Source organism: Neofelis nebulosa, chromosome 1, assembly GCF_028018385.1.
Source record: "Neofelis nebulosa isolate mNeoNeb1 chromosome 1, mNeoNeb1.pri, whole genome shotgun sequence".
NCBI classification, from domain to species: domain Eukaryota; kingdom Metazoa; phylum Chordata; class Mammalia; order Carnivora; family Felidae; genus Neofelis; species Neofelis nebulosa.
The window spans coordinates 88117430-88130697 of NC_080782.1; the positions used below are offsets into that span (position 1 = coordinate 88117430).

The following is a 13268-nucleotide window of genomic DNA, read 5'->3' on the forward strand; positions in this document are numbered from 1 at the left end:
AGCCAATAAGCTGGGCAGTGGAGTTTAAAACCATAGAAAACAGCTCCAAGAAAGCATGACTGGACTCCAGTTAGGAAACTGGCAATGCTGTCCTGGCTGGATTTCAGAAGCTTTGGACTAGTGACTACTACTTTCCCCTCTTCTCCCCTTTTGAATGGGAATGCCCACTGAAGTTCTCTTGCTACCATACATCCCCTCAGACCATCTTGCTATGAGTACATTCAAGTTAGCTACATAGGCTGAGTGGAAAGGAAGTGGACCAGTGAGCCCCCTAGCCATGCCAGGCATCGCAACCAGAACCTTCAAGAACAATGTGGAGAAGAACCAAAGAATCCTTCTAAGACAGGCAGCACAGAGGCCCCTGGCAAGCCATCCTAGCCACCCCTGTTGAGACCCCAGTTGAGATACAGATATCACGTAGAAAAGATAAGCCATCTTTGCTATGCCCTCCTTGGATTCATGACTGACCAAATCATGAATACCATAAAATTGTTGTTGTTTTATACTGTTAAGTTTTGGGATGGAATAAACATGTGATTATATGATACATAATTGAAACAAATATGCACTAATCTTCTAATTCATATAAATAAATTAAACAAATATTGTCAATGTCCCTTTTTTCCCTTTGGACACTTTAGTAATTTTTTTAAATTTTGTAATGTTTATTTATTTTTGAAAGAGAGACAGTGTGTGAGTGGGGGAGAGGCAGAGAGAGAGGGAGACACAGAATCCGAAGCAGGCTCTAGGCTCTGAGCTGTCAGCACAGAGCCCAACATGGCACTCGAACCCACGAACCACAAGATCATGACCTGAGCCAAAGTCAGACACTTAATCGACTGAGCCAACCAGGCACCCCTAATTTAGTAATTTAAACTTAAAAACTTAGAGAATTATACATCTTAATGTTACTAATCAAAGGGTGTCAGTTGGTCTTTAATTCAAAGGCTGCCTCTCCCTAAACATTTCTAAGTGGCCTGAAGTTGGAAGTTGCCTTCGCCTCTTCTTTTTCCCCATAACTCTTCACTGTTTGTGCCATTCATCTGGCATTCCCTCTAAACTGCCTTGTGAGATGGGTATAAGAGGTATCATTACAAAGGATAAGGTACTAAGGCATGTATTTTAGCAGATACAAAGGTATATAAGGTGGTGTTCTTACCCTCAAAGAACTCAGTCTTACAAGCTACTCACACGATTTGTATAAGGGAATATATGACTTTGATACAGGAATGACAAAACTTTGTTCCATAAAGAAATTCAGAATATTAGGAGGGTTTAAAGGGAAGAGCCCATTTACTAGAGGATATAGATAAGTGTAAATTTAGGGGATATAGTGGAGCTAAAAATGAGATCATGGAGGCTTCCGGCCTATTCATCTGTGGATTCCTCAAGGACCTGTTAGAATTTTGAATTTATAGAAGCTCAATAATTGTTGAATTCATTATTGGGCAAATTCTATAATGTTAGAAGAGAATCATTTGAGGGGTCCTTGGGTGGTTCAGTCAATTGAGTGTCTGACTCTTCATTTTGGCTCAGATCATGATCCCAGGGTCATGTGATCGATCCCCACATCAGGCTCCACACTGGGCATGGAGTCTGCTTAAGATCATCTCTCTCTCCCTCTGCTCCTCTCCCCTGCTCGCTGTCTCTCTCACTGTCTCGCTTGCTCTGTAAAATAAAAAAAAAAAGAAAAGAATCATTTGATTATCTTGTGTTCTAGGATAATAATTTTGACAGTAGGAGTTTTTGGGTTTTTGCTTTTTGTGAAGTTTTTTGCTACTGATTTCCATGAGATGCAGAGAAGTTTACATACAAAGCCCTTGTGACAGTTTTAGATAAAGTCACTGTAAAAGTGTAAGTCATTAGATAAAAGAGGGTAGAATTTACTGATATTTCCCATGCAACAATATTTTTGCCATGTACCTAGAGTAACAAGGTTAGATGACTTCAACATGAAAGTCCATGCAGTTTGTTCAAGATATTTTGAAAAGTTCTCTATTTTCTCATCATGTTATAAATTGTAATGTTTATAACCATCAGGTAAATGAAAACAGAAGAGAAAGAAAATCTAATTCGGAATAGAGCTATAAAAACAAAAGAATAGAATAAGGTCCTTTGTGTCACTGAGATAAATTGTTACATCCTCTTATGTTCTACATCATGGACTTCTAACACGTTCACAACTTGTATGTGTCATATGGGCATAAGCTATTTCTCATCCTCCTACTCAGACTTCCTTCCTAATAGCAAGTTGTTCCAAAATATCTTGTCAGCAAGACTTTGCTGCTGCTTGAAGACAAACTTGATTCTGAAACCCTTTGCTCTTTGCAAAAGAAAGAAAAATAATGTTGTTTTATTTCCAGTGTCAGAATATAAACCAGTATCATAGATAATTTCAGCATTTTATGAGTGCTTAAATTAAATGCATGTACAACACAATGGCCTATTCTTGATAATATTTGAATTGTCAAATGGATTCTGCATAGATATGAAACATTCCTCAAATTCTTGATTTTCTTTACTGTTTTTAGATTCTTTTCCTTTTTTACAATCTGTATGTTTCTAGTTAAGCAAAACTATTGATAATTATGATGTCTTTGACACAATGTAGAGAAAAACCTCAAGGTACCTTAATATAATTACATAAATCATAGATTGTTTAAAAAAATAATTCATCAACCCTAGCCCCAATTCATGTGAAAATTGCAAAAGGCTATGATAAAACCTCAGCCCAGAAATTGAACATGCCTCATCCTGGCCATTGCTTAGGCTTCAGAGATCTCCATAACCCTACCCTCAAACTTCTAGAGTGGAGACAATGTCCCCACCAAGTCAGCCCTCACTGCCTCCAGTTTAGTGTTGGACCCCAGTGTCTAGCTCAGAAACATGAGCAAGGAGTAAAGTTTGGGACCAAAAAACCATTCACTCGGTGCTGACTGATGCCCACATTCAACAGTTGCAGTGCTGGAGCTGGAATTTCCACTGAAAGGACGTCAACTAGCTGGGAATAGGACACACTTTTGTGGTGGTCATAAAATATCCCTAACCCATAAAGAAATGGTCATCAAGGGACAGTAAACATATTCATTGATTCACTCATTTATTTGTCTAATCATTCATATACACACATATCTTTTTTTTTAATACTTGTAGGTACTTTATGTTGGTGAATCAAAAAGCAGTCAGTGGAGGGGCACCTCGGTGGCCCAGTCAGTTGAGCATCTGACTCTTGTTTCAGCTCAGGTCATGATCTCACAGTTAGTGAGATAGAGCCCAGCGTCGGGCTCTGTGCTGACAGCATGGAGCCTGCTTGGAATTCTCTCTCCCTCTCTCTCTGCTCCTCCCCCACTTCTCCTCTGTCTCACTCCCTGTCCCTCAAAATAAATAAATACACATTGTTTTAAAAAGTCAGTGGAAATGTTATTGAAGATGAAGGTCAATTGAGCAAGGTTCTGGAATTGGTGCTAAGTGTGCAAGTAAAAGTGTAATATTGGAAACGGTGAGACTATCTCTTGCCTGAGGTAACAGAGAAGAAGATCTAGATGAGTTAAAAAGAAATTCTGGAGTAGAGAGAGTAAAGTTGAAGGAACTCTGATCAGAGTTCTGATCTGATCTCAATAAAGAGGTGATTCTGATTATAGTACAAAAGGAAGGAAGAGCATGCCTTTGGGGCTTGAGGAGATTGGAAAGCACTGAAACATTAGAAATACTAGGATATTGACAGGGTGACAAGAAGGATTCATATGAAGTCAAATCACGGGTTTTATGAGCTATAGGTTCTGCCGAAGTGGGTCAGGATAGATAGGTATATCATAAACATAGTCAATTTTAGATTCATGACAGTCTTGATCAGGAGCTTGAAAGTCAAGTTGGAGAAAACGGTCAGTAGAATTATGTTCAAGACCAAGGAGGTAGAAATGTTAGCATGGTATAAGATAATGGGAAATATCTAAAGTACAAAAGATTGAGGAGACCATTTTAAGATTCGGGGCATTTCATGATCAGAAACAAACAATAAACTTGCATAGTTTATAATTTTTTTCAGATTTGTCTTCCAGAATTTTTTCATTGCTGAGCCTCAGCTCCTCTCTGATATAAACTCCTTATGTGATCTCCATCAAATGCGTAAGCTTCAAGCTAGTTCTGACCTAAACTTTGATCTATGCCCTGTCCCTGCAATTCAATTCTTAGGCCTTTATCTCATTCCTGACATACGACTGAGTCCACTTGTAACTGATCACTACCTAAATCAGGTCTCACCTAAGTAGAAGGTGAATGATAGGGACAGAATGAGCTGTAGGCTCAGAGATTAGACATGATTATCAGTAAGGAGATGATAGAAATGAGGTAAGGCATTAGACTGGATTAAAAAAAGATGTAGATTACCTGTTACACACACTGTTATTAAAGAAAATCCTGATAATACTGTAAGTTCAATTTATTTTAGAAAAAATGGAACACATATAGACATTAAAAATTTGTGTATTGGGGCCCCTGGGTGGCTCAGTCGGTTGGGCGGCTGACTTCGGCTCAGGTCATGATCTCGTGGTCTGTGAGTTCGAACCCCGCGTCGGGCTCTGTGCTGACAGCTCGGAGCCTGGAGCCTGTTTTAGATTCTGTGTCTCCCTCTCTCTGACCCTTCCCCGTTCATGCTCTGTCTCTCTCTGTCTCAAAAATAAATAAACGTTAAAAAAAAAATTTTTTTTAAATAAATAAAAATTTGTATATTAAAATAGTCAAGTAAATATATATCTGGGAATCTAGCAAGTTATTGATAGCATGACATGTGATTGGGTCTTGAGTGCAATAGGATGACAACTGAAACTATAAGACAAATGATGGACAAAATAAGAGGCTCAGAAATGATTTAGAATAGTAGTATAGAATTTGAAAGATTTTTTGAAAAAGATTTGCAACTCCCTAGGAATTGTTTAGTGAGGGGTCATTAAGAAAATGATTACATCAAAGGTAAAGCCAAGTGTCTATAAAAGGAAGAATATGGGAATGTGTTTGATGGTGTAGAAAAATGAATTGACAAGATTGGGAAAAGATGAGAGTAAAGGAACAGTTGAGGTTGAAGTATGTCAAAGGAATAGGGTGTGACTTAGATGGGAATCTACATATCATTTGGTAAAGCAGAGAATGTTTGACTTTCACCTTTGGTGATCATTGGGAATAAGGAACTGACAGATATTGGATTTGGGGAATAAACTAGAAGGTCGTAGTAAAAAAGAAAAACAGGATATGTAATCTTTGCTGTTGGCAGAATTTGTAGTTTTTAAAACCACAGAGGCCTGACTGGGGACTAGGATGCTGGTGTGATCTTGAAAACTTGCTTCCTCTGCTTGGTTCTGTTGCTGATAACAGCTTCATGTTGGAAGAGCGGTTGTTGGAGGACTGCCCCTCAGCACATTTGCCTCCTACATGCTGAGCTCTGATATGAAGAGAGAGGATGTTACATGCAAGAGATCTAGGCCACCTTGCTCAGGAATTATGTTGAAATGAATCAGCTATGTGAAGTTAAATAGATTGGCACTTTATTGGTGAAGTGAAGATTTGCAAACTATAGTGTTATATCAAGTTGTAGAAATCAGGGCCCGAAATAGTCAGGACAGTATTGCACAATTGCTGACTCAAGAGGGCCTCAATTATTTCCTTCCACTAAACAGCAAAAGCAGCAACTAGTTTTCATCCTTAAACCAAAACATGCATTAGAGGAATGCCTTTCATACTGACCAGTCTACTCTTCTTTTACAGTATCACTTTATGGTATAATTTGAAGAGCTCTAGATAAGAGGATAAGAGTGTTCATGCCCTTAAGTTACTAAATTATTTTTCCATATCATAGTGATGTCAGAAGTGGGATGATCCCCATAACTCTGTGAGGATCGACATGATCATATTTCCATATTATAAAGATGGTTTTGACACTAAAATGGAGGGTAGATTGGTAGAGGTTCCAGGAAGAACATATTGGAAATAAATCAAGAAACTGCTGTTAAAATCTGTTGAGAACTGATGATCTATTGACAAACAGAATATGACTAATTAGATATGAAGCAAAGGATGAAGTACAGAGAGAAAAGTAACTAGGATGAAAGCAAGATCTCTGGTTTGTGTGGAGATGCCCTTTCTGAGATAGGGAACATAAATAAGGTTAGCATGTGTGAAAGCAAAGATCCAAATTCAGTTTTAGGCATGTTGACTTCAGATATTCAATTTTAGATATGTTGGAGACACCCAGCAGGCAGCGAGATAAATAGTTCATTAGGTAGTTAGGTAGACAGATAGATATGTAGACATAGGTAGGTAGATACTGAATATTGAAAATATATATTGAAATATATATTGAAATATATTCAGTATTCAGTATCTACCTACCTATGTCTACATATCTATCTGAATATTGAATATATTTCAATATATTTATATATTGAATATATATTGACATTTATTTATAAATATATATTCAATATATAAATACTCAATATTCAGTATATATATCAATATATAAATATCAATACAAATATTTCAGTATTCAATATCTACCTACCTATGTCTATATATCTATTATCTATCTATGTATCCATCTATCTATGAGCTCAGAGTATACAGAGTTGGTGAAGTCGTGAGTCACCCAGCGAGCAAATAGAGAAATATTCCAGACAACATATTTTAATTTTAACATGTTTGAAATTTGAAGGTATAATTGAACAAAGAGCAGTAGACCAAGGACTATCTTAACAAAAGCTCAGTTGAAAAAGAAATTATTGTATGCAAAGTCTTGGAACTTAATTGATTAGTTTCCTCATAGTTGTTTGTGCATTTAATGCTTACCACAGAAAAAGGAGCAGTGTATCCCTGTGTGTATAGTGTGTACATGTGTACATGCAAATGAGAGTGTGGAACAAAAAGTACCATGTGTATATATGTATAGATAGTTTGTATATAGGTATCCATCACATTCTTGTGAATAAATATGTATGAGGAAATACTAAAATTTTGTTCTTAAGGGCTAAGAGGAACACTAGTTTTTGGATGATGAGGAAGGAAATGTTTGTTATGTGGGTATGATTACTTTGCTTATAGTTCTGCTTCTACTGTGGTATAAAATTAAACTTAAAGCCACTCAAGGAAGTTCACGAATATTCTATTCAATAATTTAAAGGTTAGAAAGCATGCTTTTCCAGGGAAAGACCTTCTCCACCACAAAAAACTCTTAAAGAGTCAACTTTAAATTCTTGTGTGTGTGTGTGTGTGTGTGTGTGTGCGCGCGCACACACACGCTCACATGTACACCACACACACACAGGCACACAGAATTTTTTAACCCATGGAAGGAAAAAAATTTTTGAGCATGATGATCATAGTGAAGCACTTAAACCAAAAGAACTATAAGCAAAAACTAAAATAAATCAGTTATGACTAAATAATTAATTTAAAACTTAGTAGTGTTTCTCCTACAGTAATACAGATTTGAACATTTTGATCAATTCTGCATAAGCTTAATGTGTCAATTCTTAATACACTGGATAACTTAGTATTGAAAATTATGTTGAAAATGACTATCATTTCTTGTTCTCCTTATTTGTATCTATGATTCTTATTATTCTTGACATTTACACTAAACTCACATTTTTATAGATCTATCATCTTCTTCATAAGCCCACACCATTTAATGAATTTTGTGCTTGAAGTTGCCTAAAAACTATTCAGAATTCTTCTATAAAGAAATAGACTTCCCTAATGTCCCTACATTGAATATATAAATAATAGAAGAATTTTAGGGTAGAGGTTCAATATATGAGACTCATATTTGTCTCTTTCTTCTGAGTTTGTAATTCCTTGAGAACTGACAAATGGAGCACAAAATGTTAATTTTATTATGGATAAAGTTTATCAGAGAAAATGAATTTTGATCTGTGACCAAATGAGTTAGCTAAATTAATTTATCAGATTTGAATGGATAAGAACAGATGCCCCCAGAGAGATAGAGGCTGCTCTTAAGAGCTTAGCTGTAGTGTAGAAAGTAGAAACAAATGCATGTGTCAGAAGGGTATGGCTCTGCAGAAGTACAAAAAGTACATTCAACTTTTCTTTTAAACTCATCCCTCATGTAAGTGACTCCAGTCAGTGAAGGAAGGAAAAAGGAAGGAGGGAGAAAAATTAAAAGCATTCCTCTTACACTTTTCCTTTCTGGGAAAGTGGAGAAGAAATTTGCTTTCCTCTGTGAAAACATGGGCAGTTTAAAATGCATCTTTATTTCACAGGTAATAAACAACAAGGACACATCTATTACTCAATGCGTATAAAGTTCCTTTTATTAAGCCAGATGATAGAAATCAGTGTAATGTTAGGGAGACTCAAGTCAGTTCTATACTTTGATGTTCCATTGCAGTTTCTTTTCATTGTTTTAGGTAGTTTAAATTAGTGATTCTCATCTAATTTTTTAAAATGTTTTAAGAATTTTTATGTGCCCATTATAATCTTAATAAGTATTTAAATTTTTTTTAACATTTATTCATTTTTGAGAGAGACAGAGCACCAGGAGGAGAGGGGCAGAGAGAGAGGGAAAGACAGAATCCAAAGCAGGCTCCAGGCTCTGAGCTGTCAGCACAGAGACCAATAAAGGGCTTGAACTCATGAAACGTGAGATCATAACCTGAGCCAAAGTCAGATGCTTAACCGACTGAGACACCCAGGCGCTCCGATAATCTTAATAAGTATTTTAATGGACACTTAATCAAATTTCATTTTTTATATATTTATATTATTTAATGCAATTACAAAATGTTCTGCTTTTAACCTATCTGCCCTTGCTTTACTCTGTTTTAGAGAGTCACTACAGATAGCTTTAAATGCATTTTTAGGGAAAATTAATTGATATATAACATTATCTCAGTTTTGGTTGTACAATATAATAGTTTAATATATAATATATATTATATAACATGATATATATGTTGTATAGTATATGTCAATTATATATTTATATGTAATATATATTATGAAATGAGTACCACAATAAGTTTAATTAACATCCATCATGACATATTTATAATTTTTTTCTGTAATAAGAATCTTTAAGATTTACTATCCTAGCATCATTAAAGTATATTATTAACTGCAGTGACCATGCTGTATATTACATCCCCAGGACCTCTTTACCTTATAACTGGAAGTTTATACCTTTGACCACCTTCACACACTGTGCCCACCCCTTCACCCCCCGTCTCTGGCGGTGACCATTCTGTTCTACCTGTCTTTCTGTCTCAATTTCACATGGCATAATGCCCTTGAGATCCATTCATGTTATTATAAATGGCAGGATTTCCTTCTTTTTTATGGCGGAATCTTATTTATATAAATATATTCACCCATTCATCTGTTGATGGACACTTAGGTTGTTACCATGTCTTGGCTATTATAAATACTACTGCAGAAAACATGGGGGTACAAATATCTTTTTCAGTTAGTGATACCATTTTCTTCAGATAAATACCCAGAAATGGAATTGCTGGATCAAATGGTAATTCATTTTTCATTTTTTGAAGAACCTCCATACTATTTTCCATAGTGACTACACCAAGTTACGTTCCCATCAACAGTGAAAAAGGATTCCCCTTTCTATACATCCTTGCCAACATCTTTTTTGTCTTTTTTAATAATAGTCATTCTAACAGGTATGAGGTGATATCTCATTGTGGTTTTGATTTACATTTCCCTGATGATTAGGGATGTTAAACACCTTTTCATGTACCTGTTGGCCATTTGTGTACCCTTTGGAAGTGTCTATTCAGATCATTTTCCCATTTTCAAATTGGATTGTTTGAGCTTTTTTCAACAATCTGTTTAAGTTGTATGAATTCTTTATATATTTTGGATATTAATCCCTTTATGATTTGCAAATATTTTTTCCCATTCAATAGGTCGCCTTTCCAATTTGCTGATGGTCCTTTGCTGTACAGAAGATTTTTAGTTTGATATAGTCATAGTTTTATTTTTTCCTTTTGTTGACTATGTTTTTGTGGTTAAATACAAAAAAAATTGCCAAAACCAGCGTTAAGGAGCTTACCCTATATGTTTTTTTTCTAGGAGTATTATGGATTCAGGTTTTATATTCACATCTTTAGTCCATTTTGAGTTGATTTTTGTATATGGTGTAAGATAGTGATCCAGTTTCATTGTTGTGTATGTGGCTGTCCAATTTTCCCAACACCATTTGTTGAAGAGACTCCTTTCCTCATTGCATGTTCTTGGTGCCTGTGTCAAATGTATTTTTATAAGATCTTTATCAAAGAGAGTTGACACTCTGATTAATGATCACCAGAATGGTAACTTTTTTTGTAGGGATGAAAGATTATTAATAGGGTAGTATTTAAAGGAAGAGACAAAAGAATTGCATAGGAAGATGGTTAACTTTGAAGCAGATGATTAAAAACTCTTTTTTGTAGGGGCGCCTCAGTGGCTTAGTAAATTAAGCGTCAGGTTCTTAATTTTGGCACAGGTCATGACCTCATGGGTTTGTGAGATTGAGCTCCACACTGACAATGCAGAGCCTGCTTGGGATTCTTTGCCCCTCTCTCTCTGCTCCTCCCCTGCTCATGCTTTCTCTCTTTCAAATAAATAGATAAACATAAAAAAAAAAAACCCTCTTTCTTGTGAAAAAAATCTGTATATTTAAAGACATAAAAATAAGCAATGTAATCATATTTATCTCAGTTTCTAATCAGGGGCGCCTGGGTGGCTTAGTTGGTTAAGCATCTGGCTTCACCTCAGGTCACCATCTCAGGGTTCATGGCTTCAAGCCCCACGATGGGCTCTGTGCTGACACCTCAGAGTCTGGAGCTTGCTTCAGATTCTGTGTCTCCCTCTCTCTCTGCCCCTCCCCCACTTGTACTCTGTGTCTGTCTCTCTCTCTGTCTCTCAAAAATAAATACACATTAAAAAAATTAAAGAAATTCTAGTCAGTAAATTAAAGGTAGAAATTGTACTATGTAAAATATCTAACAGCTCATTCCTTCTGTTAATGTTACTAGATTTAATATTACTACAATTATGTGAAACTTGAAACTACCCCAAAGGGAAAAAAATGCCATGAAAATCTTAGTTTTATGATTGAATCACACAATTAACATATAAATTTATGATGTTAAAAGGTAGTATTGTTATGGATCAGTGATTTGGCCTTATTAACATTTCTATTGAAATTAAAAACTTTCATAAATTTGCTTTAGTTTTTCTATCACTACAATTTGCATAGAAATTTAGGTGAATCTAGTGATGATCACAGATTTCATGAAAGACCTTCAGGTTTCATGAAAGTAGAGATGACATCTGATCACTTTTGTTTACCAACTGTATTCTTTATGCTGAACACACAGTAAGAAAAGTTTTGTTGAATACATGAATAGATTAAGAAACTGGAGGTAGCTGAGAACATAGAAAATAGCCTCAATCTTCTTGGAAGGTCTTGTTAATTTGTAATGGGGCTGAATATTTCTATCTTTTTTTTAATGGAAATACACAAGTCTCTTTAATAAATGTATTATGTCTAAAGAAGACACATTTTTACGATCCATTTGAAAGCAACTTTATTCCTAAATAGCAGAAATTTGGCTTTAACATATGAAATGGTGTCTTAGAAAGTTTTCTCATTCATTATTCCTAGAGGATATTTTAAATAGATTAAGGAGTGTGGTGATAACAGTTATTAAGCTTGGAACAAATGAACTGTTGACCCGCTTTTGTGGGGAACAGAAATTTTCATGTGTACTTTAATTTGTCTAGATTGTCAGTGAACAATAAAAGAAAAAGAACAAGAAAAGCAATACTGTCTTCTCCCAGCTCTGAGTCTGGGAACAGATAAAATAATTATTTAATATAAATTGGGGGATTTCCTACCTTTTAAGGTAGAAAAGATGTTGGAAGTGTAAGCATGACCACTGGGTAATTTGCAGTTTAAAGCGTTTCAGAAAGTGAGACAAATTATGTGCCAAAATAGAAATAAGATTCAAATCTCAGTTTATTTGCTTTTTAGCAATGTAGTTGTACAGTCTCTCTGTATCTTAGTTATATCATTTATAAAATGAGGATGAGAATAGTCCTATTTCATGAGGGCTATTGTGGGGATTAAGTAAATAAATCATTTAAATAAAATCCTTTAAATAAGTGACTAGTGCTATGCCTGGCATGGGGTAGATACCCAATAAGTATTGACACCTCTTTCCCCTCCGAAATGTGGGGAAATTTTGGAAGAAACCAGCTTAAATTATCCCACTAAAAACATGAAGCCAAGCAATCTTAGAAAAGTTTTATAATATTTAGCATCTTTTAGTAAGATGCTAAAGCAGTTGTATGAAAGTTTTTAATTTAAATAAACATGTTAATAAGGCCAATGTACTGATTCATAATAATATTGCCTTTTTAGCATCTACTGAGATATGTTTGAAAAAAGAGAGAGATCCAGAATTTCCTACAGATAACTTTGTCTACCCAAGCCTCATAGTAAGGATTTGGTGTGGACTGGATAGGGAAAAAACCATCACTGAAAATCTCTGCCAAGAGACCCTCTGAGCATAGGGGCCAGATCCTTGTTCTAACAAGGTCCCTAGGTGATCGTTATGTATACTAAGGTTTGAGATGCACTGGTCCCCAGAATAATAATTTTCCTGAGCCCTGAAATAGCTTTTTTTTAATTTATTTTTATTTTTATTTTTTATGACAGCTACTTAGCAGGTTGAGCTTAATCACTGAAAAAGCAGCATACTCTTCTCTCTTTTTTTTCCTTAGGGCAAATGGTATGATTATACATAACAGACAAGTGGAAAGAGTTGTTTTCAGTGCTTGGATCATTGTAAACCTCATCCTACCTTTTTTTTTTTTTTCTCATCTACTCAGAGTGGTCGGTCCCCTTATGCAGGTGAGCGGTAAGGTTTAGGGAGAACTGAACTGAATCCCAACATGGATTCTCAGCATAAGCTGGAAACTCACTCTAGGCTGGGTTTACATCAAAATGAACTAGAGTTAAAGACAGAGTCCTTGATGGGGCGCCTGGGTGGCTCAGTCGGTTAAGTGGCCGACTTCGGCTCAGGTCATGATCTTGACGTCTGTGAGTTTGAGACCCGTGTCGGGCTTTGTGCTGACAGCTCAGGGCCTGGAGCCTGTTTCAGATTCTGTGTCTCCCTCTCTCTCTGCCCCTCCCCTGTTCATGCTCTGTCTCTCTCTGTCTCAAAAATAAGTAAACGTTAAAAAAAAAAAAAGACAGT

General features: G+C 35.8%; 1 long non-coding RNA gene across 3 annotated transcripts in view; it reads left to right on the forward strand.

Annotated features, from left to right (window-relative positions):
• LOC131510384 (uncharacterized) overlaps nt 1–13268 on the forward strand; it is a 185900-nt gene that overhangs the window by 31734 nt on the left and 140898 nt on the right. The window contains exon 3 of one of the 3 annotated variants that reach the window (XR_009261035.1): nt 4046–4125. The exons of the other annotated variants lie outside the window; for them this stretch is intronic. This is a non-coding gene — a long non-coding RNA (uncharacterized LOC131510384). The remainder of the gene's footprint in view (nt 1–4045; nt 4126–13268) is intronic. 3 annotated transcript variants of the gene reach the window in all.